At 30.3% G+C, this 18,200-nt stretch overlaps 1 non-coding gene across 1 annotated transcript; it reads left to right on the plus strand.

Moving 5' to 3' along the window:
- The first annotated feature begins 15,341 nt into the window (after positions 1-15,341).
- TRNAS-CGA (transfer RNA serine (anticodon CGA)) lies at positions 15,342-15,422 on the plus strand. The gene has a single exon. It is a non-coding gene; the product is annotated as a tRNA-Ser (tRNA).
- The last annotated feature ends 2,778 nt before the right edge of the window (positions 15,423-18,200 follow it).

The following is an 18,200-nucleotide window of genomic DNA, read 5'->3' on the forward strand; positions in this document are numbered from 1 at the left end:
AAACCATGGACTTGCACATAGTCACATATTACACACCGAAGCCATAGCCCCGCCATGGTCTTATACGGATCACATATCATACCGATGCCATATCCCAGATATGGTTTTATATGGAATCACATTATCACATCACACCGATACCATAGCCCAGCTATGGTTTTATACGGAAACACGTATCACATTGCACCAATGTCATAACCTATCTATGGTCTTATACGGAAGCACATATCACATCTTTTCCATCAATTCATCATGGTCATAAAATGAAAGCACTCAAAACCATTGTTCCAACTAATTTGTACTTTTCGTTAAACATTATTTAGTAATTAATACAATTTAATAGTATTCATCTATAATAAGATAACTTAGCAATCATAAGATTTTCATAATAAAACATTGAACTTTGCCATATGAACTTACCTGGGCTAATTTGCAAAAGTCGTAGAAATTCAGGGACTATTCTTGCAATTTTTTCTTTCCACGATTCACTACGTTTTCTTGATCTATAATTATAAAATCATTTCTCCATTAGCATCTATTTCAATTCTATTTTACTTCACAATTTATGCCCTTTAATTTTTAAAATTATACTATTACCCTTAACTTTTTAGTTTTTACAATTTAGTACCTACTCAATTTATTCATCAATTGAGCTAATTCGTATCAAATAACACTTTATCAAGACACTATAAACTATTTCAAAGCCTTTAACATTCAAAATTTCAACACAAAACCCTAATTCCAACAACTTTCACAACTAGATCCTAAAATCAATTTCTATAAAAAAACTCTTCATAAAATTATCATATAATAAAATTAAAACCCCAATTCCGTGATAAATCATCATAAACTTTCAGCAATTATTCATGGTAACTTCCAAAATTACCCATGAAATGAAAAACTAATGAATTAAACAAGTGGACCTAGTTGTAAAAGTCTCAAAAACACAAAAATTACAAGAAATAATTAAGAATTGAGCTTACATGTAGTAAAAATACGAGAGACCAGCTTAAAAGAACCCTTCAATGGTGTTTTTTCTAGAGAGGATGAAGAAAAATGAAGAAAACTCTAGATTTACCAAATATATCATATTTTACAATTAAATTTTTACCCTATTTCCAATTTTGCCCCTAGTTCACACTTGATTTTTTTTTTTTTTTGCACAATCATGCTGTCAATCCATCTAATTTGAGTCTATTTGCCTTTTAACTCCTTCTTTGATAATCTTTTAAGCTATTTAATCATATTTTATAGTTTTGTACTTTATTCAATTCAGTCTTTTTTCTTCAATTAATAACCGAAATGTTAAAATTTCTTAACAAAACTTTAATATTAACTTATTAACACTCCATAAATACTTCTAAAAATTTTATGGCTCAGTTTATAAATTCGAGGTCTCGATACCTCGTTCTTGACCCAATTATCTAATAATCTTCTTTTAAAACACAAAATTCACTAATTAAAAAAAAATCTAAAATCACACCTAACCTTTACTTATAAATTTTTAAATTACTAAACTCACATGTAGGATTTAGTGAACTTACATCACTATTCTGACACCACTGAAATTTGGGCCGTTACAACTCTCCTCCCTTAGGAAATTTCGTCCTCGAAATTTCGTACCTGAAAACAAATGTGGATACTGTGATCTCATAGATTCATCCGTTTCCCAGGTTGCTTCCTCCAATCCATGTTGATGCCATAATACTTTTACTAATGGTACTCGTTTATTCCGTAGCTCTTTAACTTCCCGAGCTAATATTTTCACTGGTTCCTCCGAATAAGTCATATCTGATTGTAGCTCTATCTCAGTATGATGAATCACATGTGAAGGGTTTGATCTATACCGTCTCAACATAGATACATGAAATACATTATGGATTTTCTTAAGTTTTGGAGGCAAAGCCAATCTATAAGCTACTGGACCAATCCTCTTAATGACCTCATACGACCCGATAAATCATGGACTAAGCTTTCCCTTTCTACCAAACTGTAGAACTTTCTTCCATAGGGAATCTTTCAAGAACACATGATCACCCACATTGAACTCTATATCTCTTCTTTTCAAATCTGCATACGACTTTTGACAATCAGAAGTAGCTTTCAAACTTTCTCGAATAATCTGAACTTTCTCTTCAGTTTCCTGAATTAAATCCACTCCCACTAATTTTGATTCACTTAATTCTGACCAATACAACGGGGTTTTACATTTTCTTCCATACAGAGCTTCAAACGGTGCCATTTTGATACTAGCTTGATAACTATTATTATAAACAAATTCAGCTAAAGGTAAATACCTTTCCCAGCTACCACTGAACTCGAGTATACAGCACCTCAACATATCTTCCAAAATCTGAATCACTCGCTCTGATTGCCCGTCAGTCTGAGGATGAAAAGATGTACTAAATTTTAACTTAATAACTAAAGCTTCTTGTAGTTTACTCTAAAATCTTGAAGTAAACCTCTGATCTTGATCAGAAATAATTGACGTTGGCACTCCATGTAATCTCACAATTTCTGACACATATAATTCCGCTAATTTTTTAAGCGGAAAATCTATTCTAACCGGAATAAAATGCGCTGATTTATTCAATCTGTCCACTATCACCCAAATCGAATCTTTCTTCTTCGGAGTCATAGGCAACCCAGATACAAAATCCATCGTCACATGTTCTGACTTCCATTCTGGAATCATTAAGGTTGTAACAAACCCATAGGCACTTGATGTTCTGCTTTTACATGTTGATAAATCAAGCATTTCGCTACAAATTCACAAATTTCTCGTTTCATACCAGGCCACCAATACATTTGCTTCAAATCACAATACATCTTCGTACTACCCAGATGAATCGAATACATGCTACTATGAGCTTCTGATACAATGTCATTTTTCAAATCTGAATTATTCGAAACACAAATTCTATTGCGATAGTATAACATACCACTATCATCAATAAAGTATTCTAAGTTCAAGTTGTCGTGAACCATTTGTCGTTTCAACACTAACTTCGGATCTTCATCTTGCAACTCCCGAATTCGTGGAAAGAATACTGGTTTTGCCTTTAATTCGGCTAACACAGAACCATCTTCATTAACAGATAAATGAGCATTTAACGCTCGAAAAGCAAATAATGACGATTTCCGACTAAGTGCATCTGCCACTACATTTGCCTTTCCCAGATGGTAGTCAATGACAAAATCATATTCTTTCAATAGCTCTAGCCATCGTCCTTGTCTCAAGTTCAGCTCTTTCTGTGACATTAAATACTTCAGACTTTTATGGCATGTATACACATAACATTTCTCCCCATATAAGTAGTGTCTCCAGATTTTTAAAGCAAATTTCAATTGCCGAGAAACATATGCTACAACTTTTCCTGACTGCATCAATACACAGCCTAAACCATTCAAAGATGCATCACTATATACCACTATGGCACACCTGATTCAGGCTGAGTTAACACTGGAGCCTCTGTCAATATTTTCTTCAACTGATCAAAACTTCGTTGACACTTATCAGACCATACAAATTCAACATTCTTCTGTAGTAATCGGGTCATTGGTGAAGCAATCATTGAAAATTCTTTCACAAATCGACGATAATAACCGGTTAATCTAAGAAAACTTCGCACTTTTGTAACACTCTTTGGAGTTTTCCAATCAATCACTGCTGACACCTTGCTCGAATCTACTCGTATACCATCAGCCAACATAATGTGACCCAAGAATCCCACTTCGTGAAGCCAAAATTCACATTTGCTGAATTTTGCATATAATTATTTTTCCCTCAAAATTTGAGTACAATTCTCAAGTGCTGAGCATGCTCGGATTCTGTCTTTGAATAAATCAGTATATCGTCAATAAACACAACTAAAAATCTATCCAGGTAAGACTGAAAAATTCGATTCATTAAATCCATAAAAGTAACAGGAGCATTTGTCAAACCGAATGGCATAACTAAGAACTCATAATGACCATACCGAGTTCTAAAAGCTATTTTCGGCACATCACGTTCCTTTACCTTTAACTAATAATACCGAGATCTGAGATCTATTTTCGAAAACACCGTAGCATCTTTAAGCTGATCGAATAAATTATCAACACGAGGCAAAGGATATTTATTTTTAATCGTTACCTTATTCAACTGCTTGTAATATATACACAGCCTTAATGAACCGTCCTTCTTTTTCACAAATAAGACAAGTGCACCCCATGGCGACATACTCGGTTTGATAAACCCTTTGTCCAACAACTCTTGTAACTGTGTTTTCAACTCTTTTAATTCTACTGGAGCCATTCTATACAGTGTCACTGATATGGGAGCTGTTCCCGGAGGCACATCTATCACAAACTCAACCTCTTTATCGGGTAGTAAACCTGGTAATTCTTCAGAAAATACATCCATGAATTCATTCACAACCGGTAATTGCTCTAAATTTGATTCAGAATTTTGAGTATCAAGAATATAGGCTAAATATGCCTCATTTCGTTTGCGTAACAATTTCTGAGCAAAAATAGATGAAATCATTCTAACAGTATCACCCAAATTTCCAGGCTCAACCAAAATGATATCTCCTGTCTGACATTTCCAATTGATTCGTTTTTCTCGACAATTCACTACCGTATCATGTTTCACTAACCAATCCATTCCCAAGATAATGACAAATTCCCGAAAGGGTAACAACATCAAATCAGCAGGGAAATCACAGCCCTTAACTTTCAATGGACACTTACAACATATTAAATTAACTACCACACTTTGGCCTAACAGATTTGTAACTTGTACATCATAATCAGTAGGCTCAACAAATAAATTCTTTTCAGATGCTAACATAGTACAAATATATGAATGCATAGACCAGGGTCTATTAAAGCATACACAGGAACATCATAAAGATAGAAAGTACCAACAATTACGTACGGAGCTGTCGCTTCTTTTCTTGCTCGAATGGCATAAGTACGAGCAGGGGCCCTAACTTCTGATCGACTAGCAGTATCTTTCATACCCGAAAGAGTAGCCCCTGTAGCACTACTCTGACCAGAGCGTCTTCCTTTTTGAGGGGGAATTTTCTGTTTCTCCTTCTGTTCTACTTCTTCTAATTGTAGTTGGAGACAATCACGAATAAAGTGATTAGTGGCCCCGCATTTATAACAAGCCCCTAACTTATTTCTACATTCACCGGGGTGACTTCTTCCACAATGTTGGCATTTAGGCCTTTGGGTATTTTGTACACTACCCACGCTAACAGCAGGTCTGTCAGATGCCTTGTAATAAGATTGTCTTGGTCTCCTCTTTCTCGATCTTTCCGGTTCTAAAGTGGCTCGACTAAATTCCTCTTTAGATTTCTTCACCGGTAAAGCTGAAAATGACTTAGATGCGCTTTTTTGAAAATTTCTTTGCTCCTTCTATCTCATTGCATCTTTCTATTATATATTTCTTCGAGTTTCTGAGCACGACCTGATAGAACAACGAATTCTTGTATCTCAGTGCCCCATATAATCATTCTAATCTCATCATTTAGTCCTTCTTCAAATCTGATACATATTGCTTCCTCAGTGGGTACAATATCTCGTGCATATTTGATCAAATAAAAAATTCTCTTTCATATTCAGCCACTGACTTATTTCCTTGTCGTAAGTCGAGAAATTCTCTTTTCTTCTTATCCAAATATCTTCTACCAACATATTTCTTCTTAAATTCATTTTGGAAAAATTCCCAAGTGATTTTCTTAGCCGGTACTACAGCTTTAATTGTTTCCTACCAGTTATAAGCTTCTTCTTTCAATAATGACACAACACATATTAAGTAATCATCTAGTGAGCACACCATTTGCTTAAAAACCCTCATTATACTTTGCAAATAATACTCAGCTTTGATAGGATCATCATCTATTCTTCCCCGAAATTCTTCAGCCCTATGTTTTCTGAGCTTTTCAAATGGAGAGTGTTTATTGGATTCAGTTGTCGGAGGAGGTGGAGGAGCAACTGGGGGTGCTACTGGTGTTGAAATAGGGGGAGGAGGTTGCTGAGCCTAATTTCTATCCCGCATATTCTCATTATACCACTGATTCATAAATCCATAAATCATATTTTTGAGTTCTTGTTCTCGCATCAATGAAATTGGAACTTCACTACTTGTTCCTTGTTCAGAGGTTTATACTCTACTGCTAACTTCTTCTTACTCAATTTGTTCTGGTCTATCTGACATCTTTTCAAATCGAAGATAATCTATAATAAAAAAAAGATTAGATCGGATCATACACATCACACTTTCACAAATTTATATGGCATGTAATTCTAGACACTTTTCACATCATACATATTCAATGAATCGGCTAAATCGAAGCTCTGATACTACTAAATGTAACACCCTTAACCCGTATCTGTTATCGAAATAGGGTTACGAAGCATTACTGAACTTATACACTAGCATTCGTATAAAACCAAGTCAAAAATTTGCATTCTAAATTAAAACTTTTTAAATTTTATGATAAAGTCCTTAATCTGGGCCTACTAAGCCCAATACATACTTTGGAAGTGGTTCGGGACTAAATCAGCAACTATGGAAATTTTACCTTAAAGATAGGGGCATACGCCTGTGTGGCCAGCTCGTGGGGCTCCCATGGTCGTGTCGCCAGCCCGTGTAGAATTCTGACTTGCAATTTTTTTAGTATCAAAGGGACACACGGCCTAGGCACACGCCCATGTGGCTAGGCCGTGTGGTAAACTGATTTTTCATCATTTTTAAGCCATTTTCACACGATTATAACACACGACCATGCTTAAAACTCGTGTCCTTTACACGACCAAGACACACGGGTTTGTCTTTTGCCCGTGTACTATCCTGACTTTACATTTAAGGATGCAGGGGACACACGTCATATCACACGCCCGTGGGTTTATCGTGTGTCACACATGGCCTAGACACATGCCCGTGTGTCTAACTATGTGGACGAAAATAAGCCGTTTTAGGCCACTTTTCTTACCCTTTCATCCATTTCTTGCATTTAAACACAATTATACACTAATAGAGTCCAACTAATCAATTATTTCAAGTCATAACATATATATTTCATTTTCAAACACAAAACATCACATTCAACTTACTATGCATACTTAATCATTCATACAATTACATTATCAAATCAACCCTTATACATGCCATATAAATCAAAAAGTTTTTTAACAAAATCTACCGGAGTAAATCTGGACAGTGTGATCCTTGATGTAGATCCGATCCTCCGTATATATATAAGTCAATCTACAAAACAAATAACATACACAAGTAAGCTTATAAAAACTTAGTAAGCTCATAGGCATATAAGAATAAATCTTACCGAACATTATACGCAATCATATATCTTATAATTGAATAAATCTTCCTGTAAATCACAAAATCATTAATAAGTTCATATGAATAATTTCCATGTTGCTATTCATAAATTTTAACTTCCTTGAGCCCATTTCTAATTTACTTCCATAGTCAAATTAGGGAACACTAATGGAATTGAGTACTTTATTATCACATTGCCATGGTAAACCATGGACTTACACATAGTCACATATCACACACCGAAGCCATAGCCCCGCCATGGTCTTATACGGATCACATATCATACCGATGCCATATCCCAGGTATGGTCTTATACGGAATCACATTATCACATCACATCGATGCCATAGCCCAGCTATGGTCTTATACGGAAGCATATTTCACATCTTTTCCATCAATTCAACATGGTCATAAAATGAAAGCACTCAAAACCATTGTTCCAACTAATTTGTACTTTTAGTTAAACATTATTTAGTAATTAATGCAATTTAATAGTATTCATCTACAATAAGATCCCTTAGCAATCATAAGATTTTCATAATAAAACATTGAATTTTTCCATATGAACTTACCTAGGCTAATTTGCAAAAGTCGTAGAAATTCAGGGACTATTATTGTAATTTTTCCTTTCTACGATTCACTTCGTTTTCTTGATCTATAATTATAAAATCATTTCTCCATTAGCATCTATTTCAGTTCTATTTTACTTCACAATTTATGCCCTTTAATTTTCAAAATTATACTATTACCCCAAACTTTTCAATTTTTACAATTTAGTTAATGCTCAATTTATTCATCAATTGAGCTAATTCCTCTCAAATGACACTTTATCAAGACACTATAAACTATTTCAAAGCCCTTAACATTCAAAATTTCAACACAAAACCCTAATTCCAACAACTTTCACAATTAGATCCTAAAAATCAATTTCTATAAAAATCTCTTCATAAAATCATCATATAATAAAATTAAAACCCCAATTCCATGATAAATCATCATAAACTTTTAGCACTTATTCATGGTAACTTTCAAAATTGCCCATGAAATCAAAAACTAATGAATTAAACAAGTGGACCTAGTTGTAAAAGTCTCAAAAACACAAAAATTACAAGAAATAATCAAGAATTGAGCTTACATGTAGTAGAAATATGAGATACCAGCTTAAAAGAATTCTTCAATGGTGTTTTTGTTGGAGAGGATGAAGAAAAATGAAGAAAACTTTAGATTTACCAAATATATCATATTTTATAATTAAATTTTTACCCTATTTCCAATTTTACCCCTTGTTCACACTTGATTTATTTATTTATTTATTTTTTCTGCACAATCATGCTATCAATCCATCTAATTTGGGTCAATTTACCTTTTAACTCCTTCCTTGATAATCTTTTAAGCTATTTAATCATATTTTATAGTTTTGTACTTTATTCAATTCAGTCATTTTTCTTCAATTAATAACTGAAATGTTAAAATTTCTTAATGAAACTTTAATATTAACTTATTAACACTCCATAAATACTTCTAATAATATTTATGGCTCGATTTATAAATTCAATGTCTCGATACCTCGTTCTTGACCCAATTATCTAACAATCTTCTTTTAAAACACAAAATTCACTAATTAAAAAAATATTTCTAAAATCACACCTAACCTTTACTTATAAATTTCTAAATTACTAAACTCACATGTTGGATTTAGTGAACTCACATCACTATTTCGACACCACTAAAATTTGGGTTGTTACATCAGCAAACTCATGCACTGTTGGAACTTGATCTAACTTCAATTCAGAGGTTTGAGTTCTAAAATATATGTCAAAAAGCTTCAACACCTTTCCGGATCAACTTCTAAGTAGTCAAAGCCAATATAATACTAGTGGCACAATCGGCTCTATCAGTTTCAACACTAATCAAATCACAGTTTAAACAATTCAAAACAATTTTCTTCTGTTTGCAATTGACAACTGCATCATGAACTATTACCCAATCCATACCCAGAATAGCATCGAATTCATCAAACGACAACAACATCATATAAACAGAAAATTCGTAACCCCAAATTTTTAATGGCTAATTTTTATAGACTTTATTAACTATCAAACTCTAACCTATCAGATTTGATACCCTAATATCAAATTCAGTCAACTTTATTGGTAAATTCTTTTTCTTTTTACTAAAGTTATACATATATAAGAATCTGTTGACCCAGGTTCAATCAATGCATAAACAGTAACATGAAAAAGAGTAAAAGTACCAACAATAATGTTAGCTACTGTAGCCTCCTCTCTAGCAGGGATCATATAAGCTCTAGCCGATGCTTGACCTTATGATCTAATAGTCGCATCGCGTGCCTCACTCCTACTAGCTCCAACAGTATTCCTAAGTCTCGATCTTCTACCCTTCTAAAAATAGTTGCTGGTCTAGTAGTATGTTTTGAACTTGATTCAGCCGTATTCGGACAATCCCTCAAGAAATGTTCAAGTGAACCACATCGAAAATAGACTCTTTTTTTTAATCTACAAACACCAAAATGATTTTTTCCACAATGATCACAAAAAGGTGTGTCTGTATTTCGAACATTTCCAGCACTCGCTACTCTACTAAAGTATCCTATGTCTTTGAAGGAGTTTTTCAGAATGTACTCTTTCTCGTATTCCTAACAGAAGGAATAGACTGGCTCCTAAAATCTCTTGGTTTCTTAAGAGAAGGATTTGAAAATTTTCTGGACATGCTTTGTTTGCTTGAGCTTTCATATTTAGCTTTTGCTCACTTCTTTTCACTCTAGATAGCATCTATTTTTTGAGCACGCTCAGATACTACTAAAAACTTTTTAATATCAAGTGTTCCCACCATTGCTCGGATATTCTCATTTAAATCCCGCTCAAATTGGGTACACATTTCAACCTTTGAAGTTAATTTTTCTTGGGTATATTTACTCAAATTAACAAATTTACGTTTGTACTCAACAACTGACATAGTTCCCTGTTTCAGGTCTATAAATTCTCGTTTTTTGCCCTCTAGATACATTTTGCTGATATATCTCTTCCTAAACTTGATCTGAAAAATTCTCATGTTACTCGACCTCTCAGAACAACTAATGTTAAAGTAACCCACCACTAATGCATCTTATTTGAACAGTTATACAACACACTTTAAATTATCTTCAGGTGAGTAGTCTAGTTAATTGAAAACACACTAAGTATTTTCTAACCAATATTCAACTTTTGCAAGATCACCATTATATAATCCTCAGAATTCAGCTCCATATTTACGAATTTTATCTGTAGTGGGTCGATTAACAGTTACTTGATTCAAGTTTTGAGGACGACTAGGTACCAAGGAAAGTACAGAAGGGGTGGAGGTTGTGGAGCCATCGGATTAGCTTATATAAATTGAGTAAACCATTCATTTATCATTTGGAAGAAGAAACCACAATCCTCACTTTCAGGTAATTGAGATACAGGTAAACTCTAACTTACTCCCTGTTTGGAAGTCGAAATGTTACTTTCCACTATTTGGCTGACATCATAAATCTATAAAAAAATATAGTCAGATCGGATCAGAAGCATCACACAAAATATAGGTTATTATGACATGTATTTCTAGGCTCAATACATGCTACGTTCAGTCCTAGAATTGACTAAATGAAGCTTTGATACCAATAAATTTAACACTCCATACCTAATCCAGTTGCTGGACCCAAGCTACAAGATGCTACAATAGTAAATCGAAACATTCATATTTAATTTACTTAATAATATTTGTTAATCAATAATACAAGTTAAGTCTATGTTTAGCATGCATTACAAACAAAACTGAGTCTCAATCGAGCTTACGAAAGCCCTTAAATTGGCTCGGGACCAAATATGAACATTTTGAAACTTTTACGAAAAGATAGGTAAAAAGCTAAAACAAGGGTCATACAGTTGTGTGGTCTAGCTGTGTAACCATGGATTACACCACATCAGTTTGTTACACGGTTTGGAGACAAGGTTGTGTGATATTGCACCACACAGCCTCAACCTGTCACACGTCCTGACCACACGGTAGTATGACCCCTATTTTACCTTTTACCTATCTTTCTGTAAAAGTTTCAAAATGGTCCCAATTTGGTTTCGAGGCAGTTTAAAGGCTTTCATAAGCTTGATTGAGACTTATTTTTGTTTGTAATACATGTTAAACATAGACTTAACTTGTATTTATTGATTTAACAAATATTATTGAGTAAATTACATATGAATTCTTCAGTTTACTATTGTAGCATCTTGTAACTTGGGTCCAGCGATTGGACCGAGTATGGGGTGTTACAAGCTATTTATTTTTTAATTTAATTTTTTAATTTATCTTTTTCAAATAATGCTACATTGTCTAAGTGGAATTGATGATTTTGAAAAAAAAATCCATGTATTGAATTTCCATTGGTTGAGTTAACATTTACTGAGGGTCTTAACTTCAAGTACTATAATAATACACAGATTGATAGTTTAGGTACCACATTGAACATTTTTAAATTATAAGTATCACATTAGACATTTTATGAAAGTACAGGTACCAAATAATACTCAAATTGATAGTTTAGGTATCACATTAGACATTTTTAAAGTACAAGTACTAGACATTTTATGAAAGTACAAGTACCAAATAATACACAAATTGATTAGTTCAGGTACCACATTGGACATTTTTAAAGTACAAGTACCACATCAGACATTTTATGAAAGTACAAGTCCCAAATAATATAAAAATTAACAGTTCAAGTATCACATTAGACATTTTTAAAGTACAAGTACATTATTCGAATATTTTATTAGGGTAGGGTGTGAAGAAGGCCTAACCTGTTTCAGTGATTAGTCTCACCTTTTGGTGCCTATTATTTTGAAGTTTAAGCAAAACAACCACCATTCTTTATTATTACAAACTTTTAATGTCACATGTACTGCATGTGAGTGTACGTGTATTTTTTAACTATTATAATTTTAACTACATTAATTAATATAAAATAATATTTTTTATTTGAAATATTGAATATAATTAAAATGTATTAACTTATCAATTCAAATATTATAATAAAAATTTTCTAAATCATAATTAAAGCATTTTTAACATAAATTATAGTTTTACTTTATGCAATTAATGCAAAATAATATTATTCAAACAATTGTTGATTAACATAATTAACTCTAATATATTAACTAAGTGGTAATTAAGATACTTAAAATTATATTTAAGGAATAACTCTAATTTTTATAAATAAAATTAGCACAACTTTTACATCAAAAATTTTAACTAATAATTGTAATTTAAATTATAATTAGGACTTCTTTTTTTACATTTTATACTTAGAGTTTTATTTAAGTAATAACTCAATTTTAAAATTAATACAAGAGTTTTATTTAAGTAATAACTCAATTTTAAAATTAATACAATAAATATAAATTAAATTATGATATTTTTAAATGTGTAATAATTATCACAACTTTTATTTAATTATAAATAATTATAAATATATAATTATGACAACTTCTATTTTACTTCAAAATGTGAATTTGGTAATATGATAGAAAATTAAGAGTATTCTAATTAATTTAAGAGTTTTTGAAACTTGTGATTTATTATTATTATTATTATTATTATTATTATTATTATTATTATGCTTAAGGGTGTAAAAAATCCTTAATTTTTTTCAAAAAAAGCAATTAAGCTCTTTTTTTTTGCACTCAATTCAGTACTTGAACTTTTAAAATGCATCAAAAAGACCCTCAAACGTTTTCAAAAAAAAATTAAGCCCTTATTATTATTATTATTTTTACACTCAATTGAATACTTGAACTGTAAAATGCATCAAAAAGGCTCTTTAACCATTAACTTTAATAGTTGACCGTTAAAGTTAACTGCCCCTAATTTTTTCAGTTAAAGTCACCCCGTGTCACAACCATGGCGTGACATGTGGCAAAAAATAAAAAGAATAAAAATCAATAAATGTTATAAAAATTATTAAATTTTAATTAAAAATATAAAAATATTTAAGATTTATTAAAAATTAGGAATTTTTTTATAAAAATCGTAAAAAAATTATAAAATTTTGTAAAATTTTATAAAATCATAAAAAAAATTATAAAATGCATTAAAAAGCCCCTTTAACCATTAAATTTAACTGTTGATCAATAAAATTAACGACCTCTAGTTTTTTTCAATTAAAGCTATAATATTTTGCAACATAGTGTGATATGTAGCGAAAATGATAAAAAATACAAATCAATAAAAGTTATAGAAAAATTATAAAAATTTTCTTTTAGTAAGATAATTTTTATAATTTTTTTTACAAATTTTATATTTCTTTGCATTTTTTTATAATTTTCTTATTACTTTATAAATTATATAATTTTTTCTAGATTTCTATATATTATCTTTTATGATTTTTAGAAAAATTTACAATTTTTTATAAATTTTTTACAATTATTTTCTAGTTTTTAATAAATTCTAAATCTATTTTTATATTTAATTTTATTAAAATTTAATCATTTTATAACCTTTATTTTTTTTATTTTTTATCATTTATTATCACATGTCACACTGTGGTTATGACATGTGGTGACTTTAATAGAAAAAATTTAAGGGTGATTCAAGTACCCAATTGAGGGCAAAAAAAAAAAAGCAGGGACTTAATTGTTTTTTGAAAAAGTTTGAAAGCCTTTTGATGCATTTCAAAAGTTCAAGTACCCAATTGAATGCAAAAAAAGTAGGGCTTAAGTGCTTTTAAAAAAAAAGTTTTAAGGCCTTTTTGATGCATTGTGAAAATTCAACTACCCAAGTGAATGCAAAAAAAAAGGTTTAATTATTTTTTTTGAAAAAGTTTAAGAGCTTTTTACATCCTTAAGCCTTATTATTATTAGGATAAACTACCAAAATAGTCACTTTTATTTGCCTCAAGTCACATTTTAGTCACTTATGTTTGAAATGCTACGTTTTAGTCACTTACGTTATCATGCTGTAACATTTTAGTCACTGAGCCATTAATTACCATTAATGGTGTAACGGTAAGCTGACGTGGCACGTTAAATCATCATTTCAAACAAAAATTTTAGGTTAAATTCTATAATTGGCCCCTAATTTTTTTCATTTTGAACAATTTAACTTTTTTCCTTTTATGTTCTTTCAACTTTCTTTTTTTCATTCTCTTCTGCTTCTTCCTCTGTTTTCCTCCTTTCTTCATTTCGTTTAACCTAGTTTTTCAATGTTTTCCTTGCCTAACTCTAAAAAAATTAAATTGTTCAAAAAAATAAAAGTATAGGGACTAGTTTTAACAAATGACAAGCATAGAAAAACTACATTAAAACAAATGAAGAAGAGAAGAAAACAAAGGAAGAAACAGAAGAGAATGAAAAAAAAGAAAAAAAATAAGGAAAGTTAAAAGAACATGAAAGAAAAAAATTAAATTGCTTAAAACGAAAAAATATAGGGACCTATTGTACAAATTAACCAAAAATTTTTATTTGAAATGATGATTTAGCATGCCACATCAGCTTACTGTTACACCGTTAACTGCAATTAATGGCTCAGTGACTAAAATATTACAACGCGAAAGCGTAAATAATTAAAATGTAACATTTCAAACGTATATGACTAATATGTAACTTGAAGTAAATAAAAATGATTATTTTAATAGTTTACTCTTATTATTATCATCTAATGAATATAACCTTTCTTTTTACTTAATTGACAAACTACGGAGGGGTAGGAAAATTACCTCTTTCATTTACATGAGATTTAGATCACGCATGTGAAGACTATAGTAGAATTTCTCAACTTAATCATTATTACTGTATAAAAACATATTTATTTTATCAAATATGGAGATTTATTAAACAAAAAGCTAAGTGATAGCATGCTTGTAATTTTGGCACAATGGCAACAGTCTTTCTTTCCTTTTTTTCCTTTTTCTTAGGAAAAAGCGAGGCGATAATTTTTAATTTGTTATAATATATAATGGACTACTAACATTGTCTGTGTCGATATGTCCGAGTGGTTAAGGAGACAGACTCGAAATCTGTTGGGCCCTGCCTGCGCAGGTTTGATCCTGCTGTTGACGACTCAATTTTTTTATTATTTAATACCGGAAGAAGTAAACCACAGCCACATGGGTTAAATTAAACATAAAATAAAATCGTCTTAAAAGGTGTAATTAAATTATTTTAGAGAGATTCTATTGTATGCTTAAATCATAAATTTTGAATAAAAATTGTATTTAAAAATAGTATGCAATAAATAATGGAATCAACTCAAATAATGATTTTATTAGTAATATGATTACACAAATTTGATAAGAGAAAATATTTTATATTAAAAGTTAATTCTTTTTTAAGTTTACTCAAAAATTATTATTCTAGTGGTAATAATCTATTTATAAATCCATTAAACACAGGTTTGATTTTTAGACATGTTAATTTTAGTTCCTTTTAGTTAAAAACTATATAAAAGTATAAAAAGACAAAAATATTATTAAAATAATAATAGTAGTCATTTAATAAAAGGATATATTAGTCATTTCCTAACCGAGTTGGTACTCAATTAACTTATGACACCAACTCAATTAAAGGTTTTATTAGTAGTATAGAAGTTTAAATATACAAATAATGGAAGTAATAAAATGCGAATAATAAAATTAAAATATATCAAAATATTAAAATTAAGTTTTAGCTGTGTAGTAAATTAAAAATTTTATTAATGCAATTGATTGACAATTGATTGATTTGGGTTCAAATTCCACCATATGCATATTTTTATTAGTTTTTTTTTTTAAAAATGAAAAATTAAAATAACCTCGAATAATATAATTTATTTTAATTACGAAAGGGTATGTCAGTAATTTCCCTAATTGGGCCACCACCTCTAATCGAATTGGTGACTCAATTAAAAGTGATGCAAACTCAATCAAGAGCTTAAATAATAGTATAGATAAACCTTTTCCTATTCATGACATGTTGATTAGGTTATTTAAATTAAAATATATAAAAACCTACATTATTCTTAATCTAATTAACTGATTATAAATTTTTTTTATAAGAATTAACTTTAAATTTTACTAAATTATGTTACAATTAAGATGTACGTAAAAGAAAATTTTAATATTTTATAATAATTTTATTTAATAATTTTTTTGAACAAAGTTTTATTTAATAACTGAATTATAGATAGAGGGGTAAAATCAATACTTACCAATAATCACGAGCTAAATCCTTAAACATTTAATTTTTAGTTGTATTATTTAAACATTTCATATAAAAATAGTTAAAGATAAAACATCATTATATTAATGATTATTACTTCATTAAATTATTTTTGAATAAAATTTTTTATCGAATTGGTTTCAAGTTAACTTGTAATACTAACTTAGCCATTATATATAGTATAGATAATTAAAATAAATATAATTATCCAATAAATATATAGATATCAAACAAAATGAAAATAAGGTCAAATTGTGCTATTAGCCTCTACACTATGCATAAGGTGTGGATTTAGCCCCTATATGTTTTGAAATTTAAAATTTCAATCCTAACCCAAATGATATCAATTAAAACTATTTAAAAATAATAATAAAACTATTATTTTAAGGGATAATGTTACGATTGGTATTTGTACTTATATAAAATGTCCAATGTGATACTTGTACTTGAAAATGTCCAATGTGGTACCTAAACTATCAATTAATGTATTATTTGAAACTTATATTTTCATAAAATATCCAATGTGGTACCTAAACTACTAATTTGTATATTATTTGGTATTTGTACTTTCATAAAATCTCCAATGTGGTACTTATACTTTGAAAATGTTCAATGTGGTATCTGAACTATTAATCTGTATATTATTATGGTGCTTGGAGTTAACACCTATAGTAAATGCTAAACCATCTAATAAAAATTCTATATGTGAATTTTTCCAAATCATCAATTTCACATGGATAATATAATATTATGTGAAAAGATAAATAAACATAAAAAAATAAAATTGTAGTCAAAATCAAGTTATTCAACCTCTCATTCAAGTTCAATAAGTCAATTAAAATGTAGCACCCCAAACCCGGCCCAGACGTTATGACCGGATCCGACATGCCACATCGAAGCGTTCAAAATATTTTATATTGTTGATCTAGAAAAACTTACTTAGTGTTTTAAAAGATAATTTCATTATAGGTTAAAGTGAATGCACTACAGGAAAACAGGGCTTTAGCGGCGTTTTATCAAAAAACGCCACAAAAATTGTAAAACATAGAGCAATAGCGGCGTTTTTGGTAAAACGCCGCTAAAAATAGAGCAATAGCGGCACTTTTGGTAAAACGCCACTAAAAACCAGAGCATTAGCGGCGCTTTTGGTAAAACACCGCTAAAAACCAGAGCATTCGTGGCGCTATTGGTAAAACGCCGCTAAAAACCGAAGCATTAGCGGCGCTTTCCGTAAAACGCCGCTAAAAGTCATATAACCCCTAAAAACCTAAACCCCCCAAAAAATCATAAACACTAATCTGTAATCCTTAAAACACTAAACTCCTAAACCTTAAAAAATTTTAAACCCTAAACTATAACCCCTAAAATCCTAAACCCCCAAAAACATCACATGGATGTTGATGTACATCATATGTTAAATATTTTCTTATATAATTGTAAAAGAGATAGTATTAATTTTAAAATGTTGAATTAATTATCATTATAGTTTAAGGTTTATGATTTAGGGCATATGGTTAAGGGTTTAAGGTTTACGAGTTACTATTTTAAGTTTTATGGATTATGGGTTTAGGGATTATGGTTTAAGGGTTAGGGGTCTAGGATTAAAAGTTTATATTTTAGGATTGATGTATTTATTTTTT

Source organism: Gossypium hirsutum, chromosome A02, assembly GCF_007990345.1.
Source record: "Gossypium hirsutum isolate 1008001.06 chromosome A02, Gossypium_hirsutum_v2.1, whole genome shotgun sequence".
NCBI classification, from domain to species: Eukaryota; Viridiplantae; Streptophyta; class Magnoliopsida; order Malvales; family Malvaceae; genus Gossypium; species Gossypium hirsutum.